Source organism: Castor canadensis, chromosome X, assembly GCF_047511655.1.
Source record: "Castor canadensis chromosome X, mCasCan1.hap1v2, whole genome shotgun sequence".
In the NCBI taxonomy this organism is placed as follows: Eukaryota; Metazoa; Chordata; class Mammalia; order Rodentia; family Castoridae; genus Castor; species Castor canadensis.
Window position 1 is genome coordinate 139,345,142 of NC_133405.1, and position 27,265 is coordinate 139,372,406.

The 27,265-nt window shown below is 43.6% G+C and overlaps 1 long non-coding RNA gene across 5 annotated transcripts; it reads left to right on the forward strand.

Moving 5' to 3' along the window:
* Positions 1–4,149: 4,149 nt before the first annotated feature.
* LOC141419571 (uncharacterized) lies at positions 4,150–27,056 on the forward strand. Of its 5 annotated transcripts, none has more exons than XR_012444213.1 (9): positions 4,150–4,463; positions 4,870–5,104; positions 8,694–9,153; positions 9,302–11,289; positions 11,506–11,703; positions 13,701–13,851; positions 17,360–17,519; positions 20,198–20,367; positions 25,115–27,056. It is a non-coding gene; the product is annotated as an uncharacterized lncRNA (long non-coding RNA). The 5 variants fall into 5 exon arrangements; XR_012444212.1 differs by having other exon boundaries at positions 8,694–8,842; positions 9,051–9,153; positions 9,302–11,703; XR_012444209.1 differs by having other exon boundaries at positions 9,302–11,703.
* The last annotated feature ends 209 nt before the right edge of the window (positions 27,057–27,265 follow it).

Sequence of the window (27,265 nt, forward strand, 5' to 3'; positions counted from 1 at the left end):
AAGAGAACATGTACCTGATCAAAAGATCTATGTCATCGATTGAACTCACAAATTCACAAACCAAACCAGGAACAAATGGGTCATACTGGGGGGAGCTGTGTCTCACGTTGCACTCTGTTATCATTTGTTCTTTTTTTATTATTCATTTATTCACATGTGCATACATTGTTTGGGTCATTTCTCCCCCCTGCCACCCCCATCCTAGCCCCCAACCCCTCGCTTACAGGCATGTCCTGTTCTGCCCTTATCTCTAATTTTGTTGAAGAGAAGACATAAGCATAATAAGGAAGACAAAGCATTTTTGCTACTTGAGATAAGAATAGATATACAGAGAGATTCCTAGCATTGCTTCCATGTACAAATGTGTTACATCCCAAGCTGATTCATCTCTAACTGAACTTTACACTGGTTCCTGATCCCCTTCTCGTGTTGACCTCTGTCGCTTTAAGGTTTCTGTATTAGTTCCTTCTCTTCTCCCTCATGTTTTCTTTTCATTCAGCCTTTCTCCTCCTTCCTTTGACAAAAGAGGCTATTTGCTTACCAGCATAATTTTGCAGAGCAGCTTAAAGCGACTATTTGATTGTGACGATGGAATGAAGCAGAGAGGGAGGAGAAGGCAAAATTAGCTTGGCTAAAATCACAGCATTTTCCAACAAGCATTTTCCCATGGTCAACTTCAAGTGGATTATGAGAGAGTTTCAATAATAAATTCACAGAGGAATGCAGAAGTTACTTGGGCAGAATCCTTTGTGAGGAAAATATCCATTTGTCCTTCAGTAGCGCTCAAAGCCACCTCCCGCTTTCCTGCTCTGGATAACGTTGGATGATGGATGATAGTGCACGCAGATAACTTCTCTGAGAAGACGAGCAACTGCTCTGCGATCTTCAGTGAAGACCCCTTCAACCTTCCTCCGGGGACATGGCTGTGACCTTGACCCGTGTCTACATCTTGTTTCTGTAGACAAATGAAAGCCGGTGACTCTGGACAACAATTCCGACGTGAGCCTCCTGGACTCCAGGTTGATGATCGCCATGCACACTTACACGGTGCACCTGAGGGCCATATGCCTTTTGCACTTGAGCACATGCTCGGAGGACAAGGACAGTGACAACAGGAATCACACACTTCAGGAACTGAGACAAAGCCTCTTTTATCTAGCATGGAAAGAGACACTTCTCAAAGGCACAGCTCCAGTACACTGAGTGCTTTTACAACATTCAGTTGAGAAAACACTGTCCACTGCTGTTTTTCTTTAAATTGTTGGGCTGGGTGGGGGTATATTGAGATATTTCCAAAATTTCTTACAATACATCAGTTGAATTCACCCCCTCCACTGCTCTCCTTTATCCCCTCTCCCCCATTCCTGCTCTCATTTTTGCATTTATACACATGTGCACACATTTTTTGTACCTTATTCACCCTCCTACCCCCGCTGTCAACTTTTTAATGAAGTAAAACAAATACATCTTGATCAACAGATAATAAATATTTGCATGCAAACACCAAAGATCAGAAATATTTTTCTAAACACTCTTCTATGGAATTCAAACATGCCGTAAGTTAGATATATGACTTCTGGATCATTTGGGAAGGCTGTAATTAGCTTTGTAAGAAATTGCCATGCTATACTCCGAGGTGGCTTATCTACCTGTAAAAAAGAATTCTTATTGTTCTGATTCATTGCCAACATTTGAGAATGTCATACATGTGGATTTTAGCTCTGCTAGTAGGTATGTATTGGTACACAGTATATATTTAATCTGCAATTCTCTGTGGAAAATGTTGCTCAGAACCTTTTATGCTTATTTTTGCCATTTCTACAACCTAGTTCTATGTTTAGACAGTTTGTTCAACTTTTTTTCAGTCCTAGGGATTAAACCCAAGGTTTGCACGTGATAGGCAAATGCTCTATTCCTTGAACTATGGCCCCCAGTCCAGGTCATTAATTTGTGCATCTTCTAAGACCTTGTGACTTTTTATATAAACGTTACAATCATTTTGTCACATCTGCAAAACAGTGGGATGATACTATTATTAGGACTGTCAATAGCAATGGCATATTCTCTGCTCAGAAGATTTCCAAATTGTTTGTGTCCTGTCGTGGATTCCACGGCAGGACACGTGGGTGTGAATGGAGTTTATTAAAAGTTAGGGGAGGGAATGACACATGGGGACAGGGTGGGCCCAGGTGGAACTGGAAGCAGAGAGAGCATCTTTCTCTTTTCCAGGTGCTTTTAAAACTTACGCTCACCTATGGGAAGGGACGAACCTGTGATTCCCAACCTCTGATCCACGAGTGGGGAGAGCATGGGTGTCCCTGGGCCAGGTGAGGGTGGTTGAGTTGTCCTTGGGCTACGGTGTGAATAATTCACACACATTTGCAATTGGAAAGGCTCAGAGAAAGAGAGGAACGTTCAACCTGAAATATAATATCAAGTCATCTATTTTCCAAAGTCCTGAATGTTCCCTGAGTGAGAACTACATTGAATTTACACACAAAATTAGAAGGGCTGATCTCAATTCTATGGAATGCTCAAGAGCATGAACACGAACTATCTCTGCCTTTTCGTAGACCTTCTTTGGTTACTTTCACTTGAATTTTGAAGTTCTCAACATCTATGTCCTATATAGGTATTCTTAGACTTATGTCTTAAGAATTTCTGTGTGTATGTATACGTTATTGTAAATGGCACTGTCTCTTTAAGGCCAAATTCAAGTTGCTCATGTTTGTGGACATGGAGGGGACCAACTTTGTGTGCTAATTTGTGCTGTGCAGCCTTGGCTCACTCTGGTACTAGTTTCTTATTTATCAGCAGAAAAAAGCACACCTGGCTTCTTTCAAGATTTTGCTTTATTTTTTTCACTTTTCTTTAGGGTTTTCTTTTGTTTGAGAACTTCATGCATAGATGTTGTTCCTTGGTATTTAATTCCTTTTTACTTTCTGTTTTGTATCTTTTAATAATTTCACTGACCAAACCAGGATACTTAGCAGTTCGGGTCGTCGGTTCCTCATGTTTGGAGCCTTTAGACTCTGCTTCTCTAGCCATCCAGAAAATACCTAATAGTCTACAGCTCATCGATTATACTCACCTTGCTATGCCGTGAGGCACCAGAATTTATTGCTTGTCTCTAACTACATTTTGGTGCCTATTATCCCATCTCCCTCAATACCCCTTACACTTCCTAATCTGTAATAATCACTGTTCTGTATTGGGATCAACATTTTCAACGTTGGACATACAAGTAAGAACGTGCAATATTTGCTTTCAGTGTCTGAATTATTTACCTTACCTTCGTGTCCTCCAGCTCCACCTATTTTTCTGGAAAGATACAAGAATGGTTCAATAAATAAAATTAAATGCACGTGATACTTCACAGATGATCACATAAAGAAAAAGCATTGGAAGATTTTTATCTTTATGATAAAAATCTTGAAATAATTACGCACAAAAAGATCACACCCCGATATTACAAGGCTTAGGTTTTTATCTTGTTCAGAGCTCTGAGAGTTTCTTGGACTTCATTCAGAATCAGTCATGAATTTTAGAAAATCATCAACTGCTATTCAAATATTCCTTCTGCTCCACTCTCTTTTCCTTTTCCATGTGTCCATGCAGGAGTAACTTGCCACTTTTGAAGTGTCCCAGGGTTCTTGTCATTCTCTTCAGTTTGGAAAGCTTAAAACAACCAGTCTTAAAATACCCTGGCAGCCTGCTCAGGATGCCTCCTCTTTCCATGGGGCTTGGTCCTTGCTTTTGATAAGCTCCTGTCTTTGTGAACTGCACTCATGGCACTCATGAGACAAAGACCTCCACGTGAACTGGGAGCCCTCTGCAGCCCTGATAACAGGAACTGCGATCCCAGCCACCACAGCCGGCCCTGATCTCCCAAGAAAATTCCAGTTTCCTTTTGTGGAGGTCCAACCACCCCCCCACCCTGCCACTCTAGCCACGCCATAGGAGCCGCACTCTACTGCACCTCAGGTCACGTGTCGCTCTAGCCGGTCCGACGGGCTCTCTACTGCTCCTCAGGTCACGTGCCGCTCTAGCCGCTCCGACTGGCGCTCAGGTCACGTGCCGCTCTAGCCGCTCCGACGGGCTCTCTACTGCTCCTATGACGGCCGGCCGCTCTAGCCGTAGAGCCGGCACTCTACTGCTCCAGCCCGGAACTCTCCCGCCCTTCTCTGTGCTGAGGCATTGCTCCGTGGCGAGGAGGGCGCCCAGTTGACCCTCATGCCAAGCTCTGTAGGGCCACTCTCAGCTGAAATAGGGACATTTCAGGGGAAAGCCAGTTAGAAACCAGCCAGTACAGCCCGCCTGCCACCCCTGGGCGTGGGCTTGCACTGTGGTCCGTGGCGCCGGGGTTCAGCCATGACAGTTGGCTGACAGCCGTGACCCCCAGACCCGGTGTCTCTGGGCCTCTCGGGTGTGACCTGCAGCCTCAGAAAGGGAACTTGTTTCAGGTAAAGCTGTGCTGACCCCTTCTGGCAACAGCCCCCATCCTTTAGACCCCTCTTCCTTCCCCAGACCAAAGACCCCACCACCACCCTATAAACAAACAGCTCCCACTGGGGCTTCTTTTTTAACTTTAATTTATTTTTAATTATTATTGTTGCAATGTGACTTTGACAGAAGTTCCTACAATCTATCTCAGCTGAATTCACTCCCCCATCGTTTTCCTTTACCCCCCCCCCATTCTTAGAAGGGTTTCAGCAGCTCTCATTTTTCTGTCTGCACATATGAGCATCTCATGTCCGTCCCCTCTCTGATATCGACCCCTAGACACCACTTGTTTTCATTTCCCCTTCTCTGTTTTTGAAAAACAACAACAACAACAACCAAAAAGCCATTTTCCTTCTCTATTTACAGCTCCTTCACTCAGGCCTGGACCCTATAAGCCAGCAAAGTCTTCACAGGACCAGTTGCTAAGGGTCCACTGACCAATCTCAGGAAGGGGAAATGTGGCCGAATGACTTACTTCTCTTCCTTTTCCCCCAAATTTCCTGGGGACCTGCCTCTCCAGTCCTAGTGCCTGGCACTGCACTGGTCCTCGTAGCCACCAGCTGCTCCAGCCACAGTGACCGGTGCTGTCCTTCTCTTCATGGTGAGGCTCTCCAGCCACAGGGACGGACACTCTACTGCTGCTGGTGACAGGCGGCGCTAGCCACAATCGCTGCTGGTGTTTTCTGTGCAATTTACTGTTGGTACAGACATGGGGCGAGCTCACTTGAAACCACTCCTTAGCCCTAGTGGGAGCCACTCTGTGACGAGTTAGGAGGAATTCAAGGTAGAGCCCTTTCCAAAATCCTTTCAGAAACTTCCCCAACCCAGCGGGCACGTGTGCTGACTGCCTTCTTTGCATCCTGGGTTCAACTGACCTCCTGTTGAGGGCTTTTCCCCATAGATGCCCCCTTTCCCCATAGATGCCCCCTTTCTTTATGCCTCAGGGGTTTGACTTCCCTCTCTGGAAAGGAAACTGTCCTGTTTTAGGTGAACCTTGGAGGACCCCTACTGGCTGTTATTCTTAGTTGTTCTCTGATCCCCACAAAGCCTTAGATCTGTCTTCGTTTACCCCAGGTCAAAGTCAGAGACTCCCCCAGGCTAGAAACAAGCGGCTCCCAAAGATTTTTTTGTTTGTTTGTTTTGTTTTGTTTTTTAGATAAGCTTCTTTCTTGCAAACTGTGACATCCTGACAGAGGATGCCTCACCACTTGTCTATGTAAACCTCCTTAACTCCAGCCAGAACCTGACCAGTTGGGGCTATTTGTAACTCAGTTTATATGTCTAACTACATCCTTGACGTTTGTGAGCACAGAGGGCCAAATTATAAAGATCAATGGAAAGACAGGCCTCAAATGCTGAGCCAGGACCTTTCTCTATGCCTGAGGGGTTTGACTTCCCTCCTTGGAAAGGAAACTGTCCTGTTTTAGGTGAACCTCTGAGGACACCTACTGGCTGTTATTCTTAGTGTTGTCTGATCTGCACAAAGCCCTAGATCTCTCTTCATTTACCCCAGGTCAAAGTCAGAGACTCCCCCTGGGCTAGAAAGACAGCTTTTGATATTTTTTTAGATATGCCTCTTCTTGCATCCCGACAGAGGATGCTTCACCACTTGTCTGTGTAAACCTCTTTAACTCCGGCCAGGACCTGACCAAGTTTATATGTCTAACTACATCCTTGACGTTTGTGAGCACAGAGGGCCAAATTATAAAGATCAAAGGAAAGACAGGCCTCAGATACTTAGAGAACAACTGAGTCAGGATATATTGGCAGAAGGGAACTAACTTCTGTCTTAAAAGCATAATACTCAAAAATCTGACTTTCCAACCCCTCCAAACCCCAATGGACTCATTTCTAGATGTAAGACCACCTTAAATGTGTAACGCCTTCATGGGAACAATTGCTAAACAAGACAGGAAAGGGTTGTAAGGGTACCAACCCAAGCCCAGGGCCCCGTCATCTACCTGCTGGATTTTTAAGTGAGGAACTCAGTGTAGCAAAGGGATGACCAGCCTGAGCCTGGGCAGTAGTGGCAGTTGCTCTTCCTATCCCAGAGGCAATCAAACTGACTCTGGGGGGGATGAACTGAATGTACTTCCCCCTCATCACGTGGATGCTGTCATCTGACGGGGGCTGACGGCTCTCAGATAGCCACCTCCTCAAACACCAGGCACTATTTTTACAAGGACCGGACACCCTATTAAAAACTTGTTCTTTCATAAACCCTGCCACCTTCTTCCCAGAGGAAGGAATGGAACTGGGGACATAGCCATGAGCAGGTAGTGTTCAAACTTATGCAGGTAGGGGAGATTCAGGAAATTCCTCTAGAGAATCCACACTGCGTTCTCTTCATTCGGGAGTTCCTTTATGGAACAGGGGGTCCACAAGGCAGGTTATGCTCTAGCACCCCAGAGGCAGCTATGAGGAGCTGGCCTCTCCCTCCTGCACCAGAGAACAACTTGCTGAGCTTGTAGCCCTCACTTGGGTGCTGGAACTCAGCATGGAAAGAGAGTTAGTGTCTGTCCAGCTCCAAGTGTGCCTTTCTGGCTCTCCACGAACATGGTGTCATTGGAGACAGAGGCACTATCTGATAGCTAAGGGCTTCCCTATTAAGTACCATATAAGGAGATTAACCCACTGCTGTCCTCTATTACCTTTCCTCAGAAGTGGCTGCCATACCTTACAGAGGACGTCAATGGGGACCAAAGAGGTCAATGAAAGTAGTAGGTTACTGGATCTAGCTGGTCAGGCAGGGGCCAATGAGCCACGGACAGTGGAAGCTATAGAAGCTCCCTTAAGATGGGAAGAGTCAGAGAGATTCAACCCCACTACACACAGGCTGAAAGGTAATGGGCTCTTTCATGGGGTATGTTCCCCACCACTCGGGGTGGTTACAGACAGAGGAAGGAAAATTATGCATGCCATTCCCCAGCCAATGGAAAATTATCAAGACACTCTATCAGGCTTTTCATCTGGGGAAGGATAAAATTTATCCGGTGGTTCAGAGTTTATTCACAGGCAAAGATAGCCTCAAAACTTTCTAGCAGGTCACTAAGACCTTTGAGATCTGTCAAAAAAAAAATCCCCTTAACAAAAGAAGTCCTCCTCCTGGCATCCAGAGAAAAGGTGGATGTTGAAGGGAGGATTGGGAAATAGATTTCACCCACATGCCCAAGAACAGAGGACTTCAAAACCTTCTGGTATGGGGGACACATTCCCTGGTTAAGTAGAGGCTTTCCCTTGTAGGACTGAGAAAGCCTCTGGGGTAGTATGGACTTGAGTCTCTGAAATTTGGACTGCCTAGGAGCCTGCAAAGTGTAATGGCCCCTCTTTCAAAGTGGCAGTCACCCAAGGGGTCTCTAAGGCACTGGGAATCCAGTATCACTTATACTGTACGTGGAGACCTCAGTCTTCAGGAAAGGTAAAAAAGATCAGTGACCTTCTTAAAAGAGACCCCAGAAAACTTACACAGGTCTGTCCTACTCCCTATGACCTTCCTAGGAATAAGAAATACATCTCAGAATGTAGGCCTCAGTCCCCCTGAAATGCTGCATGGACGTCCGTTTCTCACTAATGATTTTCTTGTAGAGAAGGAAGCATCTGCTCAGCATTAGCCAAATTCTAGCAAACCTGACAGCTCTCAGGGACTCGCTGTAGACAAGTCAGCCTCCCACTGTTTCCCCCTGTACTGGCACAGCCTTCCTTCCCTTTGCTCTCCTTGGTCCTGCCTGGGAAGGACCACGTGCAGTGACCCTACCCACGCCAACAGCAGCAAAGGTGGCTGGGATTCACTCCCGGATCCATCACTCTCGAGTTAAATCTCGGAGCTTAGAGAGAGGCCCCAGAGACTGGCACTTTCAGAGAGATGAGGACACTCCTGAGACCACTGTGAAATCTGATATTTCTTTCCTAAAGGACCAAAGCCTCCAAAACCAATGCTTGTCCTACCACGTACTTTGGACCCTGCTGTAACTTCCTGAGGCCCTGATATCAACAGGGCAGGAATGACTTCTGTTGTGCTCATTGCTCTGTCCTGGAGCTCTCTTTTGCTCATAGGTGTTTGACAGGCAGGAGGCGTTCAGCAGGCAGAGAGGGAAACGGGAGACCAGGCACTTTGACTTCACTATGTGTTCCTTTGTTGGCACAGTGAGTTTGATGACATTGACAAGCTTCTTCACCTGCCTCATTCCCAGATCCTTCTTCTATCCTGACACACAAGGACTACCGACCTGAGCTCAGGAATTCGATGGTCATTTTGCTCCCTTCAACCCCACTTCAACACGGAGATGATGAATGTTCCGAGAAGGATGAGTCTGCTTTCGTGAGGAAAATCAAATACTTGGTATGTGGCGGGAACCGTTTTTGTGTGAAAACGAGATTTGTGGAAGAACGGGAGGTTCCCAGCACTGATGAAGAGGTGTAAGTAGATGCATCAGATACATATGGACAGATTAACCCTGAATGTGTGTGTGCGTGTGCTCTAATCCATGGATATATTTGAGAACCCTGTATCCAAAATGCGTGAAACCTGATGTCTTTCTTATTTTGAGGTTTTCAAGATTTTGGAATGTTTGCATAAGTCTGAGACATCTTGATAATGGAACCCAAAGATGAATGGATGTTTCATAGACACCTTGAATATGTAGACTGAAGGTAATTTTACATGATATTTTTAATATTCACGGTAGGGAATTTTTCACCTGTGGCATCAAGTCAATATGCAAAATGTTTCAGATTGTGGATGTCCAGTGTTTGGATTGGGGTAGTCAGCCTGTGCGTCTAAATGCATTTTATTCTCCAGGAGGCACCGATTCTCAAGAGAGCTCAGCACATTGCTTTTGTGCAGAGACCTGACAATGTTGGCTGCAGCAGGAAGGTAAATATAGAACAGAGACTAATGTTTCCACAAGACTTGTAGAAACTAGGACAAATGTTAAGAAAACTTACTAAATAGCCCTTTAGGAGAGCTTTGTCCACATTTTCAAAAGTGCTCTGAAGTGATGAGTCCAGGGCTCCGTTAGAGTTCAGATCTTAAATGTCCCCTGGAAGCTCATCTATCGAAGGTGTGGTCCCCAGCCGGTGGCACTATTGGGAGGTGGTGGAACCCACAGGCCACGGGGCTTACTGGAAGGAAGTTGGGTCCTGGAAAGAGACTGTTGGGTGCTGGTCCCTCCCTCTTTCTCTTTTTGTTTCCTGGGGACAATGAGGACACCATCTTTGCTCCACCACACTCATCTCACCATGATGTGCTGACTCCTCGCAGGCCCAAAGTGACCACTGGCTGAAGCCTCTAAAACCAAGAGTCACAATAAACCTTTCCTCCTTATGAGTTGATTCTCTTAGCTGCTTTGTCATAGTGATGAAAAGCGGGGGATTACAGACATGCTGAGCCAGAATGACTGCGAGTGTTCTCTTGGTGTATCATATATTAGCAAGCTTCTGCTGAGAGTAAACCACTGCGAAGAAATGTACACCCATGAAGGTCTCTTCAGACCCATATTTATCCTCAAATGATAGAGCTGGAACATGCAGGAGATACTAATCGTTCAAAGTTTCCAGACTTTTAAATAACGGCAGACCTTTAAAGCCGAATCTCAGAAGTCTTCGAGGCTTCTGGAAGATGCATTGAAAGAAAACAGCCAAGCATCCTAGAGAAGCTGGCTGTGTAATCTTTGGAGACTTGGCCCTATCTTGGCAGGAATGTCAGGCAGGATAATCACTTCCCTGTAGGAGAGTGAAGGTCTGAATTCCGGAGAGCCATCCAAGCTGCTTGTACCGGTGAGCTGTTTGACGGGGCCGTTGGTATCAGAAGGGCTGTCTTTGATTTTTATCAACCTGGGCTCCCATTCTCACAGCAGCTCTGAGTCCCAGCCCTTATCTCTGATCCCTGGACAGTGACTAACAAAGTCTCATAGAACGGGCAACAATACAAGCAGTTTATATTCTTCAAAGAAGGCGAAAGTGTCTGATCCTATCTGTCCCCTCAGTATTTGTGAAATATTAACCACCTCTGGGAACTGTGCTGTATTTATTGGTTTCAGTTTGTTTTTTAAAAATGACCTTTGAAGTACGTGATTTGTTTAGGGACACGTTGACCTTCGCCAAGGTTTTCAGAGGAGCTTTTTTGTAACTGTCCTCAAGGGTTTATCTAAGAAGAAGGTAGCATCTCAAAAAAACATACTTAGATGTTGTTTAGTTTAAAACATCATCACTGAAAGAGAACAAAGAGCAAACTACCCATTTTGTGTTGGCTTCTTCTGCCTCGTATATCTGGGTACTGTTTGATGCCCTGGTAACTCGTAGTCTCTTACAGAGAGCAAAGGAACCCATTATAGACAGTTACCCGTTTCCTTTGTCCTCAGGAGAGCCGTGGAGTGTTCGGTTCTTTCTGAAATCAGTACTGTTGTCCAGAGAAAGTCAAACTGTCTCAAAAAATGTTCATTACTTCTTTTTTAGACGAATTCTTGTTTATTGCTGTCCTACTGGGGGTGCTTTGTGACGTTTATAAACATTCTCAGAAGACATCACAGTTGAAGTCACCCCTCCATCATTCTCCTTTATCCTCCCCCTATTCCTGGAGGAGCTCCAGCAGGACTCGTTCTTCCATTTTCACACACCAGTACATGCTTGCACACTTCGCTTCTTATCTTTTCTTTAACCCCTTCTGCCAGTTAAAGCTAGGGTGTGACTTGTGTCGTTTCTCTTTTAGATGCTATTATATTCACTAACGAATGGCACGTCATGTGTGAACACAAGGAAAAGGACTCATGTGTAGCAGTTGCGATTAGTGTCAGCAGGATAAGTGGAAATGGGACTTGGGAAACAAAAATAACCGTGGAGGTTGGAAGGGTGGGAAGGAAAGGGGATGAGAAACAGGAAAGAAGAATGAGAGGAAGAGGGAAGGAGGGAAGAGTGGCAAGAAGAGGCGTGAGAGAGGGAAGGGCGGATTGTTGTAACAGAAAGCAGACAATGTGTGACCAGAAACAAACTCCTTTTATACCCCAGTGCTTCCTGAGAAACCTCTGTACAGCACAAAGCAAATGACTGGAAGGCTCTGACGGACGTCAAGGACATAAGGCCTGCGTTTGCTTACGAGTTCTGCCCTTCGCAAGGGGTTGTGAAAGTGGGTGATTATTGGGACTGTGTTCGTCACTGTCTTCGCGAGTGACTGGGACGTGGTAATGCACTCCTGTCATATTCAAGGTCCGTTGTAGTGGTTTGTTTTCATGGTCTGTGCAGCACCACCCACCCTTAATCAGTCCTTTCCTATCCTTCCTTCTGCGCTTCTTGCCCCTTGGAAAGGGTGTATGACTGCCCTTGAACGTCAGGTTACCTGCCTCCTCTTCATGCTTTGAGGAACTTATCTTTTTCCTGGCACCACGCGGTGCATATTTCTAAATAAAACTGCCCTGCCTTAAACCCGCATTGGCTGCAGGACTGTTCAGCTCATGCCAAGACGCAGCAAAGTATTTCAGTACCTAACGTGGTTTTTTGTTTGGTTTTTCACAAAATGAATTTACCCCATTTTATGAAATAATTGTTTCATGTGTATAGTCTTTGTTTCCAAACTTCCCTCCTCATAATGTTTGAGAAAATACTAGATTTGTCTCTTCTACATGAATATTTAACAATATATAATTAAGTCATGTATTTTGATTATGTATTCATACAAGGAGATATTTAGATCTGCCTCACAAATATGTTCGTTTTGTTTTTCTCTAATTTTCACCTGAAATGACCTATGATTAAACTTATACTTCAGTATTTTCAAAGCACAGTTTGTATTATTTACAATTAAAATGCTATCATTATGTCATACACAAATATATCACGTTACAGGGAAAAGCATATCAACTTTACACCCTTACTGAGTTCATGTTTAATGAAATGAGCATGCACAAATGATTAGTTAAATTAACTTGTAAAAAATCGTCACCCTATCCCAGTGATACAGAAGGAAAATCGGTGATTAACTACAGCTGAGAGGATGCAAGTGTAGATTTCAGGAATGAGGCATTTTATATGAAGGATAGAGGCCAACAGAGACTGGAATAAGCAGACAGGTAGAAGAAGACACACCAAGTCTGAAGTAAAATTATAAAATCGTATGCACAACAGTCAATTTTACACTTCATGTGTGGAACACAGAATCAAAATTGCCAGAAAAATGGAGTAAGAATTGTGACGAGAAGATTGAGCCAAGGTCTTAGGTCTCATGCTGGGTGCCATAAAGGGTGCCTGTACTGTGGCACAAGGTGGCAACAGCTACTGTGACTACATCACTGCACGACTAAAAGCAATTTTGGCTCTTGAAGTTAGTTAGCCAAAACTAACTAACTAACTGACTAACTGACTGACTAATTGACTGACTGGAAAGATACATCAGGAAAAGCAGGCAAAATTAAACAAGAAATAATAAATCTGAGAATAATGAGCCAAGTAGATATAAAGCAAAGTTCAGATTTTACTATAAAACCATATATCTTGATAATCAGAATTCGATACAATCTAGAAAAGCCGGTGAGATGATAAGTGCACCAAGTGGTGAAATGAGAAAATTTTGTGACGGCGTTTGCAAAGAATGGAATAGCAAACTAAGACAAAGGTTCAAGGCTGACTACATCAGCCCTTGAGCTAGGATTCATTTGTTCTGGATCTGCAAGAAGGAGTGGCAATATGTGAAGTCCTAATAAGAAATACAACACTGTACAAAAATTCAAAAATCAGCTCAATAAATAAAGATAAATAGATTCAAGACAGAAAGAAACAGCTACTGAAAAGAAGGAAATGAGTAACTGTAAGGGAAAGGTGACAAGACTGACAGCTAATTTCTTAGCCTCACGGGATTGCACGAACATGAGGCGATGTGGGAGGCGTTCTAGGAAGAAACTTTCACTCTGTCAGTGTGTACCTACTTAAACTGCTTTTCATGGTGGCTAGTCATGCAATTTGATGACATACAAAATTAAAACAATTGCAAAACACAGGAGATTTTCCCACCAGGCCTATTGTAGCACTTAACTCCTACAAGGAACACCTAAAGTCAGTAATAAGCAGACCACGTGGTAAATAGTTTGGATCTTGAAGTTTTTCCAAATGCCCATGTATTGAAGCCTCGGTGTGGAGCTGTTGGGAGAGGGAGGAACCTTTAGGATGGGGTCCTGGGGAGGTCTTAGATCACTGTGCCTGTGTCTTTGCAGAAGAGCCCACCTTCTTCCCTCTTCCTCTGCATCTTCCCTGGCCGTGCGGTGAGCCGTGTGGTTCCAGACTGTACTTTGGCTGAGATGTGCTGTGTCGTCATTGGCCCAACGCAACGAGCCCCATCAGTCATGCCCTGGAAACTTCAGAACGGTGAGGCAAAATATCCCTTCCCCCTGTACAAATTCATGACCTTCGGTAGTTTGTGAGAGTGAAAGAAGGCTAACACGTATAACCCAGATAAAGATCTAGCATAATTTTAAGAACACACATGTACTCCACCAAAGAAGACAGGTAGCATCTGAACACATGACAGAAGATTCTGGAACCACATTATCAGGAAAATACTACAAATTCCACATTGTGGGGACATCTGAACACATGACAGAAGATTCTGGAACCACATTATCAGGAAAATACTACAAATTCCACATTGTGGGGAAGCCCAAGATGCAAATAGAGGCGGTACCCGTGCAAGTAAGTGAACGCAAAATCATCCAGAATTTTTGTTTGTTCGTCTTGCAGAAATCTGAGTTGCAGAGACTCTTTGCATCTTTCCTAGGGAGGGAAAAAAAATCATCAAAAAATGATGACAAGCTATCAAAAAATGTAGACAAGCTATCCCTAGTTCTAAAAACCCAGAAACAACTAACATAAAGAATTAGCCATTGTTTTGGGCTAAAACATTCTGGGATGGTGTGTTATACAGGGACAGATTACTGCTCAGTGGCTCAGGCCTCAGTGTCTGCATTTGTAAAGACTGTGCTTATACATGCCACGGTGACACGTGGTTCTCAGTAGAAAATAAGCCATTTTCATAAATCTGGACGGTAAAAAACTTACATCCCAGCAGATTCACTTCTTTCAAAAAAAAAGTGTCCACACAAACATTGTGTAAGAGCAGGCCTCCCTCTGTAAATGATCCACACCACCGCAGGTGTCTCCTTCATGGTGCCACCTTTACGGCTGACATAGGTGACCCCACTAAAGTCACAGTGTACTAAATTGTCCACATTAGGCATCTCAAGGAGCCACAGCCAGTAAGGGACACAAGGAGGCTTATCAAACAGCATTGGCTCAAATGATTATGGAGGCTCAGAAATCCCTGTCTGCTGTCTGCAGATGGGGTCTCAGGGAAGTCATGGTCCAAGGCCAGATGTGGAACGCTGCTGGTGTCGGCTCCAGTTCAGAGCCATATCTGAAGATCTGGGAAGCAGACACACCCAGGACAGAAGAAACCCAATACAGCAGCTCTGTCAGGCGGAGGGAGGGAAAATCCATCTTTGACTGTGATTTTTGTTCTATGCATGTCCTGAAGAAACTGGATAAAGCCAAACAGTACAGGGTTCGGCATCTTCTGTACTGAGTCCACTAATGCACATGCTAATATCTTTCTATGACACCCTCACGGGTTCACCCAGAATGTTTAATCAGCCATCTGGGCATCCTACCAACTTGTCAAGATGTTGTATGTATAATTTAGCATAACGGATGACAAAATGACTCAGAAGGATTTGAGAATGTGCCTGTCAGTACTAAGTATCAGAGTTGTACAAAAGTGTTCCCAAAAAAACAAATGAAGAAAGGCTCTACTGACTTGACCATGAATAAAGAGGAAAAAGATAAAAGAGAATAGAATATTTCAAAGAGTTTCTTAAAAAGTGGCCTGAAGCCCTTTTTTAAAAACTAAAAATTGATTAAAGGCTCCAAGATAGGATGAATGAATACTGATGGGTGAGAACAATTTCATAGTTCTCCTTTCAGAATGCTGCTTTCATTATCTGTTTTCTTCCTCACACTTTGTTTCCTTCCTTCCTCTTCCTTCCTTCCTCCCTCCATCCTTCCCTCCTTCTCTCCTTTCTCCCTCCCATTCCTTCCTCTTTTTCCTCCCCCTTCTCTCCTCACCTCACCTCTCCCCTCCTTCCTCCCCTCCTTCCTTCCTTCCTTCCTTCCCTCTTTTCTTCCTTCCTTTCTTCCTTCCTCCCCTCCTTCCTTCCTTTCTTCCTTCCTTCTTTCCTTCCCTCCTTCCCTCCTGCCTTCCTTTCTTCCTTCTTCCCCTCCCTCCTGCCTTCCTTTTCCTTCCTTCCTTCCTCTTCATTCCCTTCCTCTTCACTCCCTTCTGTTCCCTTCCCATCTTTTCCTTCCCATGAGATTAGGCCTTCTGAGTGGGTTTTATGACCTGTTCACAATGTCCCTTTCAAACTCATTCCAAACAGGGACAACCTCTTCCCAGCTGTCATATATCCTTGTTGTGAAAAAGCTCTTTTCCCCCACATCCTGATTATTCTGGACTCAAGATGTTTGCCACAAGTCACTTGTACAGTTAGCATTTTATTTCTAGGAGAAATATCATATTTTTATTTTTTTAAAAAAACATTGGTTTGGCGGCACTGGGGGTTGAACTCAGATCCTTGTACTTACGAGGCAGGCACTCTACCACGGGAGTCACTCCACCAGCAGAATCTCATATTACTAAACAAAAAAAAAAATCACAAAGAACATACGTATCTTCATGACTCAAATTCAATTGGCAGTGTTTTTATATGGAGAACTCTTTTGACATTTATAAAAAACACAGTTTACATTTGGCTTTAATCGTGAGAAAATAAGTGATTTATCCAGACACTTAAGAGTAACAGATGCTGGCACATCAATAGCTTATTAAAATTGACTCAAATTTGACCTGTGTCACCATCCTAATAATGTATGGGTACAAAAGCACACACACGTATATGTGCATTTATATATGTGTGATTTCACTTATCCACAAACTTTAAACTCTACTGGCACACTGAAAAAGAACATACATATTTTGGCAAGAACTGCTTTATGCCAGGATCAATTTCTATTATAAATATCTTATTCTAAGCCAAATGGGAAATGGTGTGTAATGTTTGTGTTTGGCCCTGGTTCTTCCACAGATGAAAATGTTTCTTCTAGGAGAATTAACAAAGAGAAATGAGAACACCTCATGCGTATGCATGATTTTCCCCGGTCACATGCTCATTGGCCTGAGTTCAAAACAATGATTTTGTTCATCATTATAGGGAACTTCAGAATTACCCATGAAATAACTTCATGATACTGGTTATAACATTTCAATTGAAGGTCCAAGTTACTAGTTCCTGTCTTCATGTACTCTTCGGTTGGTGCTGTTGCCATATTTGAATACCAGAGGTTGGTTAATTTATAAACAATGGAGGTTTATTTAACTCACGGTTCTGGATACCAGGAAGTCCAAGAGTATGGAACTGACGTCTTGTGAAGGCCTTCCCGCTGCTTCATAGATGAGACCGCAAGCCTGTCAGAGAGAGGCCACGTTTATAACAATGACATCCTTAGATAAAATGGACCAGTCCATTCATGAGTGCAGAATCTTCGTGTCCTTTTCACCTGCCAATGTCCCACCTGCCAACACTTTTGAATTGTGGACCAGGTTTCCGATAGATTACATTTGGGGGATATATCCAAAACACAGCAGGGTTTTAACACTCATCTCTTGCTTACTTACTGTTAATGGTCACAGCGTCCCCAACTCCTTAAGATGACAACTCACAGATCCTGTGATGGTGACCCTAAATGGTAATTTGGGATAGATCCCAAATGGCGCTATTGGCAAGTCGTCCTAGGTACTAAGAAGCATTTTGGAAATGTTTTCCAGTGCGTTGTCTGAAGAATACACAACAGTCAACAAATTCATCCAGAAATCACGAACTGCCTTGCTGATACCATGCCACGAAATGCTTGCACTGTTCCAAGACAGGAGAACAAGATGGCGCCAGGTGGCAGGAGGTGTTTCTTCTCTCTGCCGAGGACAGAAGGTATGGATGAAGGAGTTCCTATAATCACGAATACAGTGAGCCTTCTTATTCCACCTTTGTAGCTGACATGTCACCTGCCCTGACAAATACATTCACCTTCTTGTACTGTTTTCTATCAACCTCCACATTTCTTATTAATTTCATATTTTTCTTGCAACAGTGCACACAGGTCACATCCATTTCGTGTTTAGCCGTGATTTATTATTCAGCAGTATGCCATACATTTCTGATTAGCAATTTCCATCCCATTCTTTTTCTTCTTTTTACTGAGCACTATTTTTTTTCTTTTCAATACATTAGTCATTTTCTGATATTTCCCCTGAGGCTGAAACTTCATTTTCCAATTCTTATTTGCTAGTATTTCATTTCCTGCTGGTTTAGGTTCCCTTTTAAGCCACAGAATAAACTTTAATTTTTAAAACCTAACCTGTTTCTGTGAGTTACTTCATCCACTTGCTTAGCTCCATGCTATCTGACAATAACATTCCTTGGACTGGATTTTGCAATAGAGAAGCTACTGACTGAATAATTAAAGATTACAGTCATTTATAGCAAAAAAAGCAAAATTTAAAGGAAGTTATTCATGTAAGGCAATAATTGCAACTTACATAATCAACTGACAGAATCTAACATGGAAAAACATGGCCAATGGCTAGCCAATGGACGTTGTCCTGATGCTTGTAAAGAAACTTACTCATTACACTTGAATATCACTTCTTATCATTTATCCACCTCAATTCTGGTGACTGCAGACTCTCACCTGGAAGGATGTTGATCCTAACCTGGGCCATTATTGAAGATGCTGCAGATGAAGACTTGGTTTCCTGTGAACAGGACTCAGGACTCTTGGGTCATGCTTCCGCCATGCTGTAATGGGCGACACAACCGGGATAAGAGACCACGGGCTGAAACTTCTGAAACCATGATGTGGAATAGATCTTTCCTCTTTTTTCCAGAGGATTATCTTAGGTATTTGTCACAGTGATGGAAAGGTGACTAATAAAATAAATTTTCTCATTTCACTATGGGAAATGAGTCTGATCCTGCTTCTTCCAAGGGCAAGGTTGGGGACAAGATTTGAACACCTATCTGTCAGCCACTATCCATGTGAACAAGTGTTGTGTCTGAATATGCCTGGGTGCAGATCCAGTGTTCTGTAGCATGGACAGTCACACAAGGACAGGTGTGGACACACACCTAATCCAAATTCCTCCAAGTATCAATAGTCAATCAATGGTTTCAACGAAAAGCTCAGTGAAATTGATAAAACAGCCTGCTTCAATAAAACAAATCAGAGAGAAAACACACAAAGTACTGACGTTCAAAAAGAGTTGGAGCATTACTGCTGATACACAGGCTTAAAAAGACAATGAAGAAATGCTGTGAATAATTCCATGCTCATAAATTCTACAGCCGACATGAAAGGCACAGAAATTTGGAAAGATGAAATCAGCCAAAACATGAAGAAGGAGAAGTGGAAATGAAAAGGCAATGCCTCTGAGAATCGTGGGAACAGATAATTAATATCTCCAGCAGGTATGCACCAGGCTGTGTGGCTTACTACAGGGACCTGCATGACTTGAATTGGGAAGTTTGGGGTTCTTGAGAAGGAAACCTAAAGAAGATATTGCAAATATTCTTTGAAAGGAGGAGAGCACAAGTGCTTGATGGCACACCAGGGTTGGGGCCACAGGGCATGGGTGGTTGCATGTCTCTGGCCCCAGCTACACGGGAGGCGTAGGTGAGGCCGTGGTACAAGGAACGTTTTCTGTGGCTCTCTGGGCACAAAGCATGAGACCCTATCTGAGAAAGAACCGAAAGCAAAAGAGGGCTGGAGGTGTGCAGCCAGTGGTGGTGGTGTCCTGGCTCAGCCAGCAATGCCCTGAGCTCAAACCCAGGGCCACCAAGAGACATGTGAAAGAAAAGAAGAGAAAGTTACTTTTACTCAGGCTTAGGATTCCGTTTCTTAAGCAGGACATGGGATAAAGTAAAGGCACAGTTTACACAAGGGGGATGGAAACAGGACACAGAGCCCGAAGAAGTTCTTCTCAGCTGCGAGGCCCTGGGCTCAATCCCCAGTGCCAAAAAATACGAAATAAACACACCGGAAAGGAGGAGGACAGAGCACTGAATAGACAGAATTGGCACTTTAGCCAGTGAGAATTTGGGCTCCCAGCTTAATTTGAATTTCAGTAAATATTTTATAAGTAAAGGATGGTTCAGTACTACATGAGACTTACTTATTCATGTGTCCATCCTCAGATGTGCTCAGATGTCACCAACACATGCGGCAGATTCAAGATGGAGGAGAATGCTGGTGTAGCGTGGCATTGTAGAAATGTGGGAAGCATTTTCTTTCTTTATTACCAAATATGAGTTTATAGAGTCATATTTCTGGGTCATTTTCAAGCATGCATGCAATGCACCCCTGTGTCACTCCCTTTCATCCTCCCCCTTCTTTTTTGACAGGTTTCATTCTTCCATAAAGTACTTTGACCACATTCTCCCCCATTTAACTTTTCCCCTCCTGCTGGTACCCACCCTCAGACAGCACCTATTTTTCATTCCTGCCATTCTTCTCTAAGAACTGCACCCTACATATGGGAGACCATGCTATGTGTGCCCTTCTGCTGCTGGCTTGTTTCACTTAACACGATGATCCATCCATTTTCCTGCAGATGACATCATTCCATTCTTCTTCATGACCAAGTAGTACTCCATTCTGTGCCGGTGCCACGTTTTGCTTCTCCATTCATCAGCTGATGGACACGCAGGCTGAGTCCATGATTTGGCTAAGTGAAGAGGGCGCTTTGGAGCTATGCACAGGCATGGTAGACGGGACCATGTGGTAGGTCTGTCCTCGAGTTTCACGGGGTCCCCACACTGATTACCGAAGTGACCACACTAACTTACATTCCCACCCACAGCGCATGGCAATCCCTGTGCCTGCACACCCTCACGGCGTCTGTGGTGTGATCTTGATGACTGCCACGCCGACTGGGGTGATCAGAATCTCAGGGTCGTGTTGACTTGCATTTATTTTATGGCTGAGGACATTGGACATTTCTCCTTTTTCTTTGTTTTTTAAATTAGGATACTTGTTGTGCGGGGGACTCATTTTGACAATTTCACATAGGCTTCAATTGCACATTGGTCACACCCCCACCGTCTCTCCCTCTCAACCCCCTTTGTTCTAGCTCATGTAAGTATAGGAAGTCCATCGACTATGTCCCCTCACCTTCATCTCCTCCATTCACCCTCCCCTCCCACAAGTGCCCCCCGCACCGTACCTGTTTCGCAGTCCTGTCATTCATTATTTTTTTTTCTTTTTTTTTCCTTTTTCTTTTATTATTCATATGTGCATACAAGGCTTGGTTCATTTCTCCCCCCTGTCCCCACCCCATCCCTTACCACCCACTCTGCCCCCTCCCTCCCCCCCCCCAATACCCAGCAGAAACTATTTTGCCCTTTAGCATTCTATATTCTTGATGAAAAGAGTTCTTAGTTAAATTGAGATCTTCAAGTTTAATTCATTATTCATTTGTATATTTGTTCAGCATTTTCTTGAGAACTACTAGGTTTAACTTAACTCTTGGGAAGAGTACATTTGTCTACAGTAAGCAAAAGAGCTATTCCTGAATAAAGAGAAGCATCTGCTGTTTAAACATTGCTTTGGGTGAGGGGCATCATGGGCCTAGCCTGATTACTTTTCTATAGATACTTCAGAGTGTTTAACTTTCAGCTGAGAAGTATAACATGTATGTTAGTCTCCATTAACAAAACACATGGAATGCAGTGTCAGCCTAACTTTCCTACATGGATGCACACCTTTCTCAGAAACATTCCTGTCATTCATTATTAATATGTAAGTCGTTCAACTGACTTTGTCCATCCAGCCCCTTCCAGGGCTCTCCCTCACCCTTCACCTCCCGCCCCATTTTCCACAGCTTCCACCCACGTCCTGTGTCCTCCACCTGCACTGATGGGACGCTTTAGGATTTCACTGACGCTCTGTCCTTCTCTCTTCCTTTCTCTCCTTCCCCAGTCCCACAGAGCCGCCCCACTGTCACTCACCCGTTCTACATCTATGTCTGTATATGATCGGAACATTTCCACTTTTAAAAACTGTCTGATCAGTTCATTTGCCGCTTTATTAGTTATTATAGCCATGTATTCTTTTGCTGTTTCGTTTTTGCAGCTCTTTGTATATTCTGGATATTAGTCCTTTATTCAATAAATAACTGGCAAAGATTTTCTCCCATTCTGTTGGCTTTCTTTTGATTCTGGTAATGATTTCCTTTGCTGTGCAGAAACATTTTAATTTGATCCCATTTTTCAATTCTTGTTCTTATTTTCTAAGCAATTAGGGTTCTCTTCAGAAAACTGTTACCTATACCTACCTATATCTACAAGTTTTCCCCTAATAGCTTCAAATTTTCTGACCTGAAATTAAGATCTTCAACTCAGTGAATATTAGGATCGCGTTTTCTATTTGTTTGAAGAATAGCATAAGGATTTTGCCGGGGAGTGTGTTGACTCTACAGATTGCCTTCCCTGGGATAGTCATTTCCTCAATCTTATTTGTACCAATCTAAGAACTTGCAATGTCTTCCCATTTTCGGATGTCTTCCTCAGTTTCTTGAGCATTTTACAGTTTTCCCGGTAGCACTCTTTCATTCCCTTATTTTGCTCTATTCCCAGGTGTTTTGTATTTTGAGGGTACTGTGGACAGTTTTGTTTTCCTGATTTCTTTTTTAGCTTGTTTATTATTGGAATATAGGAAATCCATTGATTTTTTATGTTGATTTTCAAACATGCCGTCTTGCTGAAAGTGTTCATCAGATCTAAGAGATTTTTGGTGGAGTCTTTATGGTCCTTTAGGTATAAGAGCATACCGTCTGTAAATAGGGATAATTTGACTACTTTCTTTCCTGCCCATATCCCTTTTCTTTCTTTCTCGTGCCTTATCACTCTGGCTAAGAATTCTAGCAATCTGTGGAATAATTGCTGACATGCTGAAGACCCTCACCTCGTTCCCGATGTCAGAAAAAATGGTTTTTGGTTTTACCCATTTGGGACATTGTTGGCTATAGGTTTATCAAATAGAGTCTTGACTGTCTTGGGGTATGTTCTTTCTAGTCCTAGTTTCATTGAGGCTTTTGTAATGAAGGGATATTGAATTTTGTTGGTGGCTTTTTCTACATGTGATTTTTGTCCATGATTCAATTTATGTTCTGTAATACATTAATTGATTTGCACACGATGAGCCAGTCTTGCATCCCTGGAGTGAAACCTGTTTGATCATGGTGTGTGACCTTTTTAATGTGTTGTTGAACCCAGTTTGTGAGGTTCTTGTTGACAATTCTTGCATCTATATTCATTGGGGAAGTTCATCTATAATTTTCTTTTGTGTCTTGTTCTTACTTGGTTTTGGTATCAAGGTGACAGTGGCTTCAAAGAGTGAGTTTCTCAGTGCTCCTTCCCTTCCAGTTTCATGCAGCACTTTCAGGGGTATTGGTACGATTTCTTCTTTAATCTGTCCAGGCCTGGGCGACTTTTGTTGTGATACTATTACTGCTACAATTTCATCATTTATCGTAAGTGTGTTCAGGAGGTTTATATCTTCTTGGCTTCATTTTGGCAATTCATGCATGTGTAGAATCTATTAGATTTGATAGAGTTCCAAAAAGACCCTCTGGATTGCTTTGGTCCCCTTCCTCATTAATAAGTCAATTAATTTGGGTCCTCTATCTCTCTTACTTTTGGTGGCTTTGGGTAAAGGTTTGTCAATCTCATTTATCTTTTCAAAGAATCAGCTGTTTGCTTCGTTGAATCTCTGTACTGTTCCTTTACTCTCCATTTCATCACTTTCTGCCCTCAACTTTATTTTTTCTTTCATCTTTATTACTGCTTTTCGGTTTGGCTTGTCCGTGTTTTTCTAAGAGGCTGAGATTCATGTTTAGGTTACTTATTTGTAATTTCTCTTTTTTTTATTATACACACTCATGGTCATAAACTTTTCTTTTAGTACTGCCTTTACTGTGACACAAATTCCCAGAAGGGAATTTATGTTTTCATTTTCACTTGCTTCTCTAATTTTTTTAATTTCCTCTGCTGTTTCTTTAATGACCCAACTCATTCTTCAAAAGTGAATTGCTACTTTCGGAAGCATTTGGTTGAAAAATCTTCTTCCATCCTTTCATTTTAAGCTTATGGTTCTCATTGTCAGGAAGACACGCTTCGTGTAGAAAATAAATGGTTGGTCTTGTTTTTTTTTTTAATCCAATCTACCAGTCTCTGATTTTTGATTGGAGAGTTGAGCACGGCAACACTTAGAGTTGTTGTGGAGAGATAGGCAGTAATTCCTGCCATTTTGTTGCTTTTGTCGTGTTTGATTTTAACCCTCATTTGCTTAGCTGCTCATCTGGTGAGATTTATTTTTCCCCAAGTTTTCATGGCTATGTTTTATCTTCCTCTTCAGTGTGTGGAATTCCTTTGAGGATCTTCTGCTGTGCTGGTTTGGTGAGCAATGTAAATTGCTTTAGTTTTTGTTTAATGTGGAAAGTTTTTATTGTTCCTTCAACTATGAATGATAGTTTTGCTGGGTAGAGCGATCTAGAGTGGCAGCTGTTTCCTTGCAGAGCCTGCAGTGTATTTTTCCTTGCCATCCTTGCAGTAAAGATGGCTGTTGGGAAACCTGTTGTCATCGTGATGGATCTGCTTTACAGGTGACTTGACACTTCTTCCCTTGGCTTTCACCATTCTTTCCTCGTTCTCTGTACTTTACGCTTTAACTGTAATGTGATATGGAGTGGTTCTGCTCTGATCTTGTCTGTTTGGAGGGCTAAAGGCCTCCTATACATGGAAAGGCATCTCTTTCTCAAGATTTGGGAAGTTTTCTGCAATTACTTTATTGAGTATATTTCCTATTTCTTAAACTTGCAACTCTTCTCCTTTGTCAAAGGCCATGATTTGTAGGCTTGGTCTTTTAATGACGTCCCAGAGTTATTGCATATTCCGTTCACACGTCTTTATTCTTTTTTTCTTTATGTTCTTTGATTCTTCTATTGCATTTACCTTGTCTTCACACCCTGATATCCTGTCTCCTATCTGGTCTCATCTCTTGGAGCAAGTCTTTCACTTGAGTACTTTATTTCATTTATAGAACTTTTCACTTCTAGAACTCTAGGTCGACTTCAGCATTTCTGTATGTTTACTGAATTTATCTTCCATGCCTTGCATTATCATCCTTATGTCATTTAGCTACTTATTTGTATTTTCTTTGAATACATTTAGCTGTTTATTGATATTCTCTTTGATTTCATTGAGGCATAATTCACATCCTCTTTAACTTCTGTGACCATTCTTATCATCAGTCTTTTCAGTTCGATACTTGAGATTTCGTCCACTTCACTATCATTCAGAGCTTTGATTTCTGTTTGCTGAATTGTCCAGAGGTCCTGTTGTTTTGCTTGTTCCAAAATTTTTTGGGCTGTGTTGCTGTGCTGAGCTTTTCTTATCTGAAGACAAGCCCTTGGTTGGAGGTTTTGGTCACCAAAAACATTTCAGCTGACTTAGTCTCTATGTTCTTGCAGGGCTCTATCTTGACTGGGTTTCCCTGGCCACATCAATTGTTTAAATGATGTAAAAAACCCGTTTGCAGCATCGTCTGTACACCAATCACGGTGCGTATGAAGGAGGATAGGATTATAGCAGCATCTACACCACCAACCTTGGACACCTGAAGGATGACAGCATTTGTTTGTTGTTCATTAGGGTGGTAGGAAATGTATTTGTGTAGGAGTGAAAAATCAGGTGGCAAAATGGGAGAAATAAATAAGATGGAAGAATGGAAGCGGGGGGGTGGAGCTGTGTTCACTGATATGTCACTGATGTGTCACCTCTGGGCTGCGGACCACTTGGGATCCCTCTCTGGTGCTCCATGGAGGGCTGGTTACGGCTCTGGACCTCAGATCTGGAGTGAGGGGAAGTCCTGCATTACAGCCACAGCCCTCAGGCCTGGGGGTCAGGTGTCTCGGCATGGGAGGGAGGTAGCACGGGGACTTGCAGCCACTGAGTGACTTCACTCAGCCAGACCAGAGCAGCTGTGTGCAGGAATCCATGCTGGGCATGGTGGTGCTGGGGAAAAGGCCACCAGGCGCTCATTTCCAGGAATACCTGCCCTTTCCTCACCATATGTGCCACCTGTCATTGGCTAAAATGTCATCATGAGCCGCAGGGCTGAATGTCTGCCCCAGCAGTCAGACTTAGAGGAAGGGTGAGGAAAACCAGATTTGAGGGTTAGTGGTGAGAGGAGAGGACTAGCGAGGAAGAGGCAGCAGCGGGCCTGTGCTGTCTGCTGGCCTCCTGCTGCCATTGGAGGTCAAGTCCTTACCTGAGTGGGGACTCAGATTAGGATACGGGTGAGAGGGAACAAGTTAACTGAACTTTAAAATGTACTGTGTTTTGGACTGACCCGTCAGGACATGAAGCCATGCCTACGAGTGGTGGGTGAAGTAGTTTTGATAAAGTGAGCCCTGCATGCTCTACAATCAGATCAAATGCGTTGATCTCCTCAAACCTATCAGTTCCTTGTGTGAAAACTTTCAATGTCCCTCCTTGTTGCCTTCTGAGATGCACGGTACGCCATCTGTCCTCTGCAATAGCACCTCAGAGCCTCTGCCCCTTTTCCAAGTAGGAGACCCAGTGCTCAAACTGTGCCTGTCACTCCCTGGTCCCTCCCGTTGCCCTCCTCTGGCCACCATCTTTCTACTGTCCACTTCCGCCAGGTCAACTCTCTCAAATTCCACAGAAGAGTGACACCGTGGGGCACCTGTTTTCATGCCTGGCTCCCACTTCCATCTGTGTCACCACAAATGACACGATTTCTGCTTGAAGTCACTGAACTCTATTCATGGTGTGATTGCACCACGTTCTCTTTCTCCACCATCAGCTCACGGATAGTCTGCTTGTCCCCACCTCCTGGCTGTTGTGAAGATGCTGCAGTGTCCAGCGGGCAGCACATGGCTGTGTCTTCCCCGTACCGATCTCTCTTCCCTTGGATTTGTCCCCAGCAGAGTGACTGGCAGGTCAGAAGGCCGTTCTCATTCTAATGTTTTGAGGAAGCCGTTTTCCGTAATGGATTTACCAATCCATGCCGTTTTCCGTAATGGATTTACCAATCTGCGTTCCCGCCAGCAGTGTGCAAGAATCCCCTTTTCGTACATCCTCAGCAGCACCTCACATACTTACTCTTTTCCATTTCAGCCATTTTTATTGGTGTGAGGGAACAAATGTAAGTAATAATTCTTGGTACGCACGAACGGAACTCAAAACCCAGGCGCTGGTGGCTCACACCTGTAATCCTAGCTACTCAGGAGACAGGGATGAAAGGGATCGTAGCTTGAAGCCAGGGGGGACAAACAGTCTGTGAGACCCTACCTCAAAAGCCCAACACAGAGAAAGGGCTGGGGAATGGCTGAAGTGATACAGCACCTGCCTAGCATGCTCGAGGCGCTGAGTTCAAATCCCAGTACCTCACCCCCCCCCCAAAAAAATGGAGCTCAAACTGGGTTCCAAAAACCAGCAAGATTCCTGCTGGTGAAATGCAGGTGTTGATAAGATTGTGAACGGTGTAAAGGAAGAAAATCAGCTCAATCCAGCAGCACTTAGAAAGACTCGCCCCTCCTAATGCTTTCCACGTGCAAGGACAGGAAGACAGACGTGGTGCCCTTCTTTATTCTTAA